Source organism: Chiloscyllium punctatum, chromosome 16, assembly GCF_047496795.1.
Source record: "Chiloscyllium punctatum isolate Juve2018m chromosome 16, sChiPun1.3, whole genome shotgun sequence".
In the NCBI taxonomy this organism is placed as follows: domain Eukaryota; kingdom Metazoa; phylum Chordata; class Chondrichthyes; order Orectolobiformes; family Hemiscylliidae; genus Chiloscyllium; species Chiloscyllium punctatum.
Window position 1 is genome coordinate 103885214 of NC_092754.1, and position 13289 is coordinate 103898502.

The following is a 13289-nucleotide window of genomic DNA, read 5'->3' on the forward strand; positions in this document are numbered from 1 at the left end:
GACGCAGTTGTTTTGGTGTCAGCAAGTTAAGGGCTCAACACGCTCCACTTGTGCCACTCAGCTGACTCTGAAAGATGCAGTGTAAATCGCTATGACAGTATAAACGGGGACAACCATTCCCTTGAGCAGGAGCACACTCAACCTCGTAATTTCTTGCGCCTCTATACCATCATAGAAGGACAGCACGCTCACCGATTGCATCACTGGAGCCAGAGAGTAACTCTGCGCACTCTTTCCCATCCCCATTTCCGGTTGGATATGAGTGGCTGTTCCAATGTTAAGCTAAAATGCTGTTGAAGCATACATTTCAACAATATCCTGTACTGTCCCAGAGTCTTTGATGTTTTGTCGAAATCGATCAATCTCATTTTTCAACATTCTCATTCAAGGGATTTCCACAGCCTCTGAAGACATCCAATTGAAAGATTCAGCTCATTCTCAGTTCCCACATGTCTGTCACTGTTCTTTGAGTACTGATATTGTACATTTGCTGTTCTTCCGAACATTTCCTCTGCTAGAATACTTATTGCTGCTTGCAAGCATCCTGTTCTGTGGTTACTGTGATCGTGTTTTGCATTGTGACCACAGCAACCTCGATTTGAAACCAAATCACGGCACGAAGTGTTCTCTCCGTTGTCCTTTTTGTGACACATGCTCAGAAATCAACTGTTTTACCTTCAAATTCCGCTCCCTCACATCTCTGCGTTTCATATATCAGGATTCAAACACACCCGTTGTCGGAGTTTTCTCTCCTTCCCACGATCATTAAACTTCCTTTCCATCCCTCCCCCCATTTCTCTGAGGCAATGCACAACCTATCACTCTCTTTCACATTCATACTGTTCTGTCTGTGCTGCTACTGCGGTGGCTGTTGGGTGAACGTGCCCCAACTCCACCATCGGGACCTTCAAACAAGTCGATCCATTTAGATACCACGGTTGTGAAATCAATCCCCATGTAGCAGCTTTTACTGACTTAGGACAATTGGAGCGTCAGGCTCATGGAAAAGACTCAGGGCAGTTTGGGTGAAAAGACATTTTATTGGAAAAGATCAGCTTTTATGGCTTTCTGTGTTGGTCTTGTGATAATCTCACAGGACTGATAGTCCAGAGACCGAGGTAATAGTCTGGGTACTTGGTCTTGAATCCCACCATGCCATGATTGTCAAATTTGGATCCAAAAAATATCTGCAAGGAAGAATCTAATGACTAGGATAGATCCATTGACAATTGTTGAAAAAAAATCTGTTTCATTGATGTTATTTCGGGATGGAATTTGCTCTCCTTACTTGGTCTGGGCTTCATGTGACTTCAGACTCATAGCAATATGGTTGAGTCTCAACTGCCCTCTGGGCAATTCGAAATGGGTAATAAATTCTGCCTAGCCAGAATCGCCCTCATACTAATCCAGAAATTTAAAAACAAGTGCTCATTAGGATCAAGCAACAGCGTTGTGTGCAGTTTTGCAAGTCACATTATAGCAGAGATGTGATCACTGTGAGAAAATTGCAGGAGATATTTCCCGGGATACTGTTTGAGCTGAAGAGTTTCAGTTGTGAAGAAAGACAGGACAGAGTGGAGTGTTTGTCGCAGTGAAAAGGAGATGTCGACAAGACATGATTGAGTTAGGGTATAGATAGGGTTGACTGAACGAGTTTCCCATTGATGGAGGGATCGAACAGCAGGGACCAGAGACTTAAGGAGAAAGACAGGAAGGTTTGAGAAGATGTGCGAAAAAGCTTTATCAGCCAGTGGTTGGTTGGAATTTGGAATACACTGTCTGCATTTTTCAGAGCGGCAGAAACCTTTATAACATGAATAAATATTCAGATGCGAACTTTTGATCCCAAGACATATAAGGCTGTGGGGTTAGCATTGTGAAATGAGATTCAGTTCATTAGGCAGTTGTTTTTGACAAATGTGGCCACAATTGGTTGAAGGACCTCCTTTGATACTCTTCTCCTCGGTAGTAGAATGGTTAGTGTCCCCGCCTGGCACAGGGATCAATTTTCCGCTGGGGACAGTGTAAATATTTTAAAACTGTCGCTCCATTCCCAAGTGTGGGTATTGATACCTGTCCATCCATTCTCGATGGGGCATGTCACAGGAAGGACAGTGCTGCCTGAATCAAGGTGGAGAAGCTGAAAACGTGTTGCTGGAAAAGCGCAGCAGGTCAGGCAGCATCCAAGGAACAGGAGAATCGCCGTTTCAGGTATAAGCCCTTATTCAGGAATCCTGATTCCTGAAGACGGGCTTATGTCCGAAACATCGATTCTCCTGTTCCGTCCGATGCTGCCTGACCTGCTGCGCTTTTCCAGCAACACATTTTCAGCTCTGATCTCCAGCATCTGCAGTCCTCACTTTCTCCTTAAAGGTGGGGAAGGACTGCAACTCTAAGGGAGGCAGAGTGTCATTGAACGGCCAAACACGTGACTTCTGCAAACTTCACCTTGTGAATGTGTTGGAATGAAAAGCATTTGACAGACTTGTTCCAGATTGAAGTGTTTACTAGAAGCAGGAATCTGAGGAAGAAACAACATAAACGCATTCAAATATGAGTGCAGAAACATTTCCCGCAGCACGAATGAAATTGTAAAGGACAGAGTAGTGTTTCGATACATTGAATTTGGGTTCATTTGCTTTGATGAGGTTGTTACCAGGATATAAAACCATTAAAAATGATACAGCATTTGCTCAATATGATGGAACATTGTCTCAGTAATTCGCATTGCTGTTCAGAGGGTGGGTTAGGTTGATTGGCAAAGTTAAATTGCCCTCTCGTGTCCAGGGAGTGAAATAAGTAAATTAGGTGAATTAGCCATGGGTAACGTGGGGATAAGGTCAGAAGTCACAGGGCGTCAGGTTATACTCAAACAGGTTTATTTGAAATCATATGGGGGAGGGATTCCCCTTCTTCAGGTGAAATATAAGGAAATAGGGAGTGGAGCAAGGTCTGGGTGAGATGCTCTTCAGAGAGTCGACACCGGCTCGATTGACTGAAATGCTCTTTCTACACTGCAGGATTCCGTGATTCTATGAATTGATAATGACGGTGTTTACTGGGGTGTAAAGCCTTTAGAGAAGATGCTGGCGAGGTGTACTGAGGATGAGATTTTATTCACTTGTCTTCTTGGAAAATTGAGAACAGTTATCCCTGAACCAAGGAAAACTTAATGGTTTTTTTTCAGGTTATGAAATGTTTGAACAGACTAAATAGGTGGAAAATTCCCTCTTTCAAGTAAGTAAACATCTAGATGTCAGGCATTCAATAGCTTTGATAAAACCTTGGAAGGGCAAAGAAATGATGAGAACAGAATCGCTGTCACTCCAATAATCTGTTTTTCAAAATATTTGGAAAGGCAAATTTGGTGACATAAAAGGAATAAATTTTACAAGGAGAGAGACAGCGTGTGGCGAGGTAAAGGTGCAGAGGTGGGGTGTAGTCAGTCGGAAGTTGCGGGAAACAATGTCTAAGTCGGTTGACTTTCAATGCAAAGAAATTTCTTTAATGTGTGCAACTGAATAAGATTCGCTTCCAAAACTCTGCATTTTGAAAAACTTGGCATAATATTCCACCTAAAGCATTGTAAATGGAACTGAGTGGATTTTTATTTATTATGAAGGGAAGATATTACATACCGAATAGGAAGCGACCAGTTGCTTGGAGATCGACTTCCTGCTTTCATCACATGCGTTAAGGATGTGAGAACAAACACCATGATGTTTGGTCCATTTAATACTCAGTGAAATCTGCCAAAGCAACGAGCAACAAAACTGGTGGGTTTTCTTTTCCACTTTAACCCTCTGTTTTTCTAAGGAGTATTTTCCTTAAGCTGAAATTAAGTCAGAGCAAATTTGAATACAACATTAATCGTTCCAGTGAGATATATCTAATTCACTTCTGATTCTTACAATGAACATTGTGAGATTTCAGCAAAATTAAAATGATAGGAACAAATCAGCATTTCTTGCGATTTAATCCAATTCAGGTTCAGCCTTATGAGAAAGGCCATTGAGCAACAACATCGCCTTTATTGCCCTCTCCATGGCTGTTTCTTCACGTGAGAGAAAAAGTGACTGAAGAAATTATGAGTCACGTGTAGGTGTAAATATGATGGAAAATTCTTGTCCTGTTTCATTCTGACTCAGTTCTGACTCAGAATGTATTACCGACAGCTATTCATTCTGACCAGCATGGCTATTTATTGGAATTTGGTGTAATCATAATTCTACTGAAAGCAGAAACACAATGGTGTGGATTCGATTCCGCTCTGGAACTTTCTCATCCATTACTTTCACTACATGTAACCTGATGAGGTCACATGTCACCCCACTACAAAATGTGCAGAGGAGATTGTGAGATTACGTTGCTGGGTTATTATACCGCTGTGCTCCACATTCACGGGTTCGAGTCACACTATGGTTGCTAACTTTACACACCGCTCAAGTAGTTTTCCTTTGCACCTCACACTCTGGTATACACTGGATCGAGAATCTTGCCCTTCACTGCACGGAAGATTCACAAATAATCGACACCACATTAGAGTCGAAAAGAAGAGTGAGAGCAGTCATTCTATTCAATTGTAGATGAAATTGGTGTAATGAGAAGGAACACATTTTTCTTTCCGCCCTACATTCCATCTTGTCTTTCTATGAATTTACATCGAAAGAAAGAGAAAAAATTAACAAGAGATAGGGAGCACAAGTTTATCCAGTGTGGTTGTTCATGAGTATTTCAACCTAATACTTCACACAAAGATCTGATCAGTATTTCAAACAGTCACTCGGAATTGGAACCGCAGAAAACTTCTCCAATGAAACAAACATTTCATTCTTTCACAAATTTCTGCTGTGTGTGAATCATACAAGGATCCATTATCCAGAGTGATCACTGACTTGCCAACTGTATAAGATCTAGCAACTTCCTTCAGCAATCACAGCTTCTGTACACAGCCACCTGTGCTGGGGCCCAGTGTCATTTGTTGCCCTCAGGTCACAGCACATTTCTTCTTCCTGAGTTTATGAGGCTTGTTCCTGATCTGTCTGATCTGTTTAATGAACCTTTTCTGTCACTTCATCCCATCCCCTCTCAATTCTGAACTTATGAATAAAATGAGGCGTTAGACGAAATGTTAAATCAAGTGGAAGTATGCTATTCAGCCCAAGGAGTCTTCTCAACCATTCAATGAACTCATGGATGATCTGATTTGGAGATGCTGGTGTTAGACTGGGGTGTACAAAGTTCCATATCACACAACACCAGGTTATAGTCCAACAGGTTTAATTTAAAGCGCACTAGCTTTCAGAGTGATGCTCCTTCATCAAGTGATAGTCACTCCGAACGCTAGTGTGCTTCCAATTCAACCTGTTGGACTATAACCTGGTGTTGTGGTTTTTTACCATAGTTGATCTGATAATCTTGAATTCCTTTCTGCTCACTTCGCTCGACAAAGTTTCATCATCTTTCTGATTAACTATCTGGCACATTTTGAAAATACCCACCCACACAGTCTCAACAGCGGTTACTGGAAAATGTCACAGATTCTTTGACCCCTGAGCAAAGAAATTTCTCCTCATTTCTGAATTTAATGGGCAATATCTAATTCTGAGATTATGTCCTCTGGTGCTCTCCTCAGAGCATAGGGCAAGCCACCTGCCCGTATATAACCTGTCAAGGTCCCACGAATATTGAACGTTTATAATTGTTATTATGTGATTATAAAGTTCCCCCCCTCCTCCTTTGTTTCAAGGAGAATATACCCAGCCGAACCAATCATTTCACGAAGTTCTACTGTATACTGCAGCAACATGTCAGTAAGTCTGCGCTGTCCCTTACAGAGTCCTTACATATTATTACGACAGGTGGAGAAATTTCGGCGAGGAAACAGTTTGATATTTCAGGCGCTGACGTGAATTGAAACTTGAAATCAGAAAGCGATTTGAATTGGATTGACCCACAGGACCATATACAGCGATGATAACTCTGACAGATGAGAATCTAATCATATTCGATTGACATTCAATGGCTTCAATGTAACTGAATTCCTCCGTGTAATCGTCCTGAGAGCTAGTATTTAGGAAAAATGGAACATGACCGCCCATATAAAGAAGTTGACGACAAAAACTTGTCCGTGGGTCGACTTTGTTTGAATATTAACTCAACTCTTGTCTCCGTGAAGCCTACATCGTCCGCAACGCACAAATTAGATGCTTAACAGAATTCTTTCCATTTGCCTAGGTGCGTGCAGCTTCAATGACACTGAAGGAACTGGGCACCCTCCACGACAATACAGTCACTTAAATGTATATTGTTGAACACCTGAATATTTATTCCCTTAACTGCTAAGGCACAATTTCAGCAGAGTGCACCACATAGAAGATTCACTGATGAAGTCATCCAGGCATTGTTGAAAGAACCTTCAAAGCTCAAAAATTGTACTGACTATAAGGACTAGGTTGAAGATGTACTGAACCTTCACCATTTGCAAATTACCCTCTAAAGTACATACCAGCATGACTTGGAGAGGAATTAGTGGTAAATTCATTGAGTGGTAAAGTAGTTTGATGGGCAAAGATTTATACTGCAGCCCTCTATCTTTCATCTTTCAATGTTTAAAAATGTAGATTATTGCATGGACCAGATTGTGCTCATTCCTTTAGTTGTTTCCTAAACTGGCGGTTGCTAAAGATCGAATATCATTCTCAGTCTGTCGTCAACAATAGAAAATATCCAACAACCTCTCGAACAATTAATCTCCCTGTCCAACATTCTTCAGGGATCTGTGAATGTCCACTCCAAGATCTCTTTGTTCCTGTACACCACTCAGAATCCTCACTGTTATTGTTACAACACCCCAAATTCACGACACTCATTGGTCTGGATTCAATTCCATTCGCCATTTTTCTTTTCCACCTGATGGATACATCCCTGCGGTCCCTGACATTATTCATCATAGTCAACTACACGACTATGTAACGTTATTAAACTTCTCAATCATCACTCCTAATAAAAAAGTTTGAATTATTGATCTACATCAGGAAACAGTGGTACTTCACTGGGAACAAGCATCCAAACATGGCGACTTGTTGCATGGCATGAAGAACTGCCATGTTCCAATCTCCAAGGGTTGCTAGCCCAGTACCTCGCCACGACATTTGCAGAAGACACAAAGATTGGTGGAGTAGCCAGAAAACATAGGGGACTGTCAAATAACGAAGGAGAATATAGATAGACAGAAGAGTTAAGTGGAGAAGTGGCAAATGGAGTTCCGTCCAAGCAAATGTGAGGTGATGATTTGGGGAAGTTTAATTTCAGAGCCAAGTATACAGTAAATGAAAAGCATTGGGTAAGTTTGATGAGAAGAGAGATCTGGGAGTTAAGGTCCTTTGTACACTGAAGGTGACTGCACAGGTGGATAGAGTGGTCCAGCAGGCATATGGCATGCTTGCCTTCACCGATTAGGACCTTGAGTATAAGAGCAGGCAAGTCCTGCTAAAATTGTACAAGAGTTTGTTTCGGCCGCGTTTAGAATACTCTATACAGTTCTGGTCGCCAAATTACCAAACTTATGTGGACGTTTAGGAGAAAATGCGGAGAAGGTTTACGCAGATGTTGCCTGGTATGGAAGATGCAAGCTCTGAAGAGAGGTTGAGTGGGTTACTTCTGCTTTCATTAGAAAAGACGAGATTCAGGAGACCTGATTGAGGTCTACAATATCATGAAGGGTACAGAGAGAGTGGATAGAGATGAGCTTTTTCCCAAGATGAGGGATTCAATAATGAGAGGTCAGGCGTTCAATGAGAGAGGTGAAACTTTTAACGGAGATAGACATGGAAAGTATTTTACACAGAGGGTGGTAGGTGCTGGAATGTGTTGCCAGCAGAGGTAGTAGAGGCAGGCATGGTAGATTATTTAAAGATGCGCCTGGACAGATGCGTGAGTAAGTGAGAAGCAGAGGGATACGGATGCTTAGAAATTGGGCGACATGTTTAGATGGTTGTTTTGGACCGGCTCAGGCTTGGCCGTCCAAAGGGCCTGTTCCTGTGCTGCACATTCTCTATATTCGTTGTTCTTCCTTGTTCACTACACTACCAACTGTGGGTTACAGGTTAAGTAGTGTTACTTCTGCAATCATAATTACTTATGCAAGGTAAATGAACACACACCAGTGTGTAATTGTTTCAACCAAGAGCTGGGTCAACAAGAATGAAACCTATATGAAAAAAATATATAATTGTTTTCATATTAGCTAAAATGTGCATACAAGAATGAAAGGTGTCTGCAAACAATGGTAGATGGTACAGACAAATAAATAACGTGCTGTGAGGATGTAGGTTAAGCCAGATATGCCTGTACAAGCAGTAGTTATAAGCATTTGTTTCCCATTTCTGCAAAAACAAAAACCCAACCCCACTTAAAAGGTCGTAAGGTTCATTATGTTTGGAGAAAGGGAGGAAATGCCACAAGTGTGGGAAATAGATCGCAGTGAAGGAGGATATACCTAACAGTTGACCACAGCCAGGATGTCGTGAAAAGGCCAAGTAATACCTGCACTTTGTTGTGCACAAGGCCGGATACGGCAAGAGACAAACAATAGTAATGGGCACCGGGTTTGGAGTAATGAATCCTATGTACTTGCTAAACTCTGCGAGTCTATTTCAGGCACCACGCTTGCAATCGTATAATAAACATACTGATTGCTTCAGATCTTTACTCGCACTGAAATTATTGATCGTCCAGGTTATTCTTCCATCGCCGGGGGGAGTGGCTGGCCCTGGACACTGGGAAGATGCCTCCCATTCACAATTGAGAAGTGGTTTCTTGTCCCAGTTTTGTCCTCTCCCTTGGGCGACTGGTATGAATCCCACAACAGAGACATCTGAATCAGACAGTGAAAGAAGTTCGATAAAAAATATGGAAAAAAGGGGCCAGGCAACTCTTTGCACAGACCAACGTCAGAAAACTGACTTTTAAGTATTAACTTGGTGACTGGGAAAAGGGGTATTTAATCGCTGAGGGACTGGTGAGGGCCCCGAGAAATAGGGGGTAGGCAGAATAAGTCGAACTGTCACAGAGTAAAGGAAGAAAAAGTCCCTGGTAACATTCCTCCTGAAAGTCCGTTGGGGAGGATGTTGAGGGAATGGACAAGTAACACTTGTGAAAGGGAAAAAGATAAAAAGATAATGATTAAATACTGTTGTTTAGTATGGACCAAAGAACCAATCATTCATCCAGCTGTCTTCCGGCCAAAGTATGATTCGGATGGGGATTGGGCATGTCAGTATTTAGGTATGTATGTGAATGAAAAACAACCTTTTAGTCAAGAAGAGGTGGACTATGTGTCCTGTTGGAAGGGTAGTTTGGGAATGATGGTAGTAAATACAAAGGATTCCCCCTCTGCCCCACCTAGTCCCTGGGATCCTTTTGCCTGATGGCACTCCCACCCACCCCCCCGTACCATAAAATCATATTGGGTGAAAAAGGGGGAGGAGGTGAGACAGACAGACAGATAGGGACAGGGAACGTATGACCCACAAGAGGAGAACGAAGAGGCGGTGGACGGGGATGTTGTTATTCCCGACCATCAATGCGCAACAAAAGGAAGGGAAGATAAAGTAGACGTAGAGGACGCCTCTGGAGTATCTAAACAAAAGCCTAAGGGGGAAAAACAAAAACAAAAAAAGGGGAAGAACAGAAAGAGTTATCCCCTTCGGGAGGTACCAATACGGGACAAAGAGATTGGGTTTGTAAGTGGCCCTTCACCAGTGGGGAGGTCAGAACATTTAAAAAGGAGATGAAGGTCCTGGTTGAGGATCCGGTCGGGCTGTCTGAACAAATTGATCAATTCTTGGGGCCCAGTCTGTATATGTGGACTGAGTTAATGTCTATTTTGAATGTACTATTTACTGGGGAAGAAAGGGGATTTATACCAGGAGCAGCCATTAAAATATGGGACAGGGACCTTCCCATTGGGGATGAGGATACTGGACAGGGAGAGACGGAGTTTCCCCTCAGTGACACCCAGTGGGAAAATCAAAACCCGGAGCATAGAGAAGAAATAATGGAATTGAAAGACCTGATTCTAAAAGGAATAAGAGAGGCAGTTCCGAAGTCGCAAAATTTTAATAAATCCTTTGAAGTTAGACAGGAGAAAGATGAGACACCCTCAGCTTTCTTGCAAAGATGAAGAGATTCAATGCGGAAATACTCAGGAATGAATCCTGAGGACCCAGTGGCACAAGGTCTTTTGAAATTACATTTTGTGACAAATGCATGGCCAGACACAGAGAAAGATACTGAAGATAGAAGGGAGGAATGAAACACAATTAGATGAATTGTTAAGAGAGGCACAGAAAGTGTTTGCAAAGAGAGAGGATGAGAGACAAAAACAGAAGGCCAAAATGATGGTAGCTACAGTTGATGAGGTAGTTAAGAAAAGAATAGAACCAATAGTGAGAAACTGGAGCGGTAGGTAGCAGCATGTAGGACAGAGAGGGAGAGGGAGAGGACAATGGGGAGCATTTGATAGAGGGTTTGGACGACAGGGGCAGAGATGGAAGTCTCCACAGGCAGGATGCTGTTATTGCAGAAACTCAGGTGTTTTAAGCGGGAAAGTCCTGATCGAAACAGGGAAGAAAGGGCAATTCCTCTTATGCATTTTGCCGAAGAATAGAGGTGTCAGGGGTTCCTGCCCTCGGGGGCCCACCAGGAACCCTTGATAAACCTGAAGGTGGGACCCTGTAGGGAAGAGGTAATCTTCCTCGTAGATCCGGGGGCAGCACGGTCATCGCTGAATTTCAAACCAAAGAAAGTAGGAATGTCGACACAGTCAATTACTGTTTCGGGGGTAAAAGGGGAAGGATTTACTGTTCCAGTATTTGAACCTATGATGATAGAAGGTCCGAAGGATAGAGTCACAGGGGAACTGTTGTATATCCCTGATATAGGAAGTAACTTATTAGGGAGAGATTTAATTATACTCTTTGGATTGGAGATTGGCATTCAGGAAAAAGAATTAGTTGTAAGATTGACCATGTTGACTGAGGATGTGGAGAGATAGATAGACCCTATTGTATGGGCTAGAGAAGGGAATCGTGGAAAACTACAGATCCGTCCCCTAGAAATAAGTTTAAAAAGGAATGGGCACCTTGTTTATTAGCGACAATCTCACCATTTCCATAGAAGGTAAACGAGGACTGCAGCCAGTAATTAAGGTGCTAGAGATGGACTGTTGGAGACATGTATGTCTCCTTATAATATCCTAATTCTACCAGTGCGTAAATCCGATGGAACCTATCGATTGGCGCAGGATTTGAGAATATTGAATCGAATAGAACAGGTCAGCCACCCAATGGTGCCAAATCCCTATCCGTTATTAAGTAAGATCCCTCATGACCACAAATGGTTTAATGTGACAGAATTAAAGGATGTCTCTTGGGATTGTCCCTTAGTGGAGGAAAGTTGGAAATTTTTTGCCTTTGAATAGGAAGATCCCAAGACAGGATGGAGACAGCAATACCGGTGGACCGTGCTCCCCCAGGGGTTTATGGAATCCCCGAATTTATTTGGACAGATGTTAGAACAAATATGGAGAAATTTAGTAACCCCAAGGGAACTGCTGCAATATGTAGACGACCTCTTCGTAACAGGAAAGCGAAGTGAAAGAGTAGTAGAAGCCACTAAGAAAGTATTGAATTTCCTGGGACAGCAGGGACTGCGAGTATCTAAAAGCAAAATACAATATGTGGAGCGAGAATTGAAATACTTGGGACATTTAGTTAGTGAGGAAAAGCGGAAGACCATCCGGAACGGATAGAGGCAATAGTGGGAATTCCGCTGCCCATGAATAAACGGGAATTAGGTATTTTGGGGGGTTTAATGGGATATTGCAGATTGTGGATTGATTCATATGCTCAAAAGACAAATAAATTATATCTCAAACTATTAGAGGAGGAACCAAAGTGTCTGAGTTGGGAAGAAGAGGAAAAATAACTATTTAAGTATTCGAAAGATATTTGATCCATGACCCCATGGTAGCCTTACCTTCTCTTGATGAACCTTTCCAGCTCTTTGCTACCATAGATAAGGGAGCGGCTTTGGGAGTATTAACTCAGAGGTGGGGAGGAATGAAATAGCCAGTAGCGTATCTTTCGAAGCTATTGGATCCAGTATCCCAGTAGCTTGAGTGTGTGCAGGCTTTGGCTGCCACTGCACTGTTGGTGGAAGAAAGCAGGAAGCACCCCACACCAAGTGAGAACGATCCTAAACCAAAAAGCTGGGCGATAGTTGACAGACTCGCGGGTTTTGAAATATGAGGCGATATTAACAGAAAAGGATGATCTAGTGTTGGTCACGGACAATTGTTTAAATCCAGCTGCCTTTCTTTGGAAAGGGGAAGGAGACTCTCCTCAGAATCCAATTGCCTTGACATTATAGAATACCAAACTAAGGTCCGCATGGACCTGAGAGATGTTCCACTTCATGCAGGAGCCTGACGTTTTATAGACGGATCTTCCCATGTGACTGAAGGGAAAAGACATAATGGGTATGCAGTTGTAGACGGGACGAAATGTAGTGTGGTAGAGGCAGGAACGTTGCCGAATGAGTGTTCAGCTCAGACCTGCGACTTTATGCATTGGGAAGAGCACTGAGGGCGTTAGAAAATAAAGAGGGAATGGTATACATTAACTGTAAATATGCATTTGGTGTTGTGCACACTTTCGGAAAGATATGGCAGGACAGACGATTGTTCAATAGCCGGGGGAAGGAATTAGCACACGAGGAGTTGATTAAACGGGTCTTTGAGTCCCTATTACTCCCTTGAGAAATAGTGGTAGTGCATGTAAATGGTCATCAGAAAGGAAATGAACCAGAAGTTAGGGGGAATCGATTAGCCAATGAAGTGGCTAAGGAAGCAGACCTGGATCCACAAGGAGTGGTGATTCATTCCCTAATACCTACTTTCCCGATCCTCGGGAAGCTCCTAAATTTACTGAAAGAGAGGAAAGATATTTGAACGAGTTAGGGGCTGCAAAGACAGCAGACGGGCATTGAATGTTCCTGATGGAAGGGAAATGCTGAACAAAATGATGATGCAAGAATTATGGCAGCCATTGGGGAGTACAAACAATGTGTCTTTTAGTTCTGAGGGAATATGGATGGAAAGGTCTTTATACAATTGCTAAACATATATGTGAGGGATGAATAATATGCATAAAGGTAAATAAGAAAGTTTAGAGAAAACAGAGCCCGAGAGGAAAAGACACGGGATTGAGACGTTTCAAGAGTAT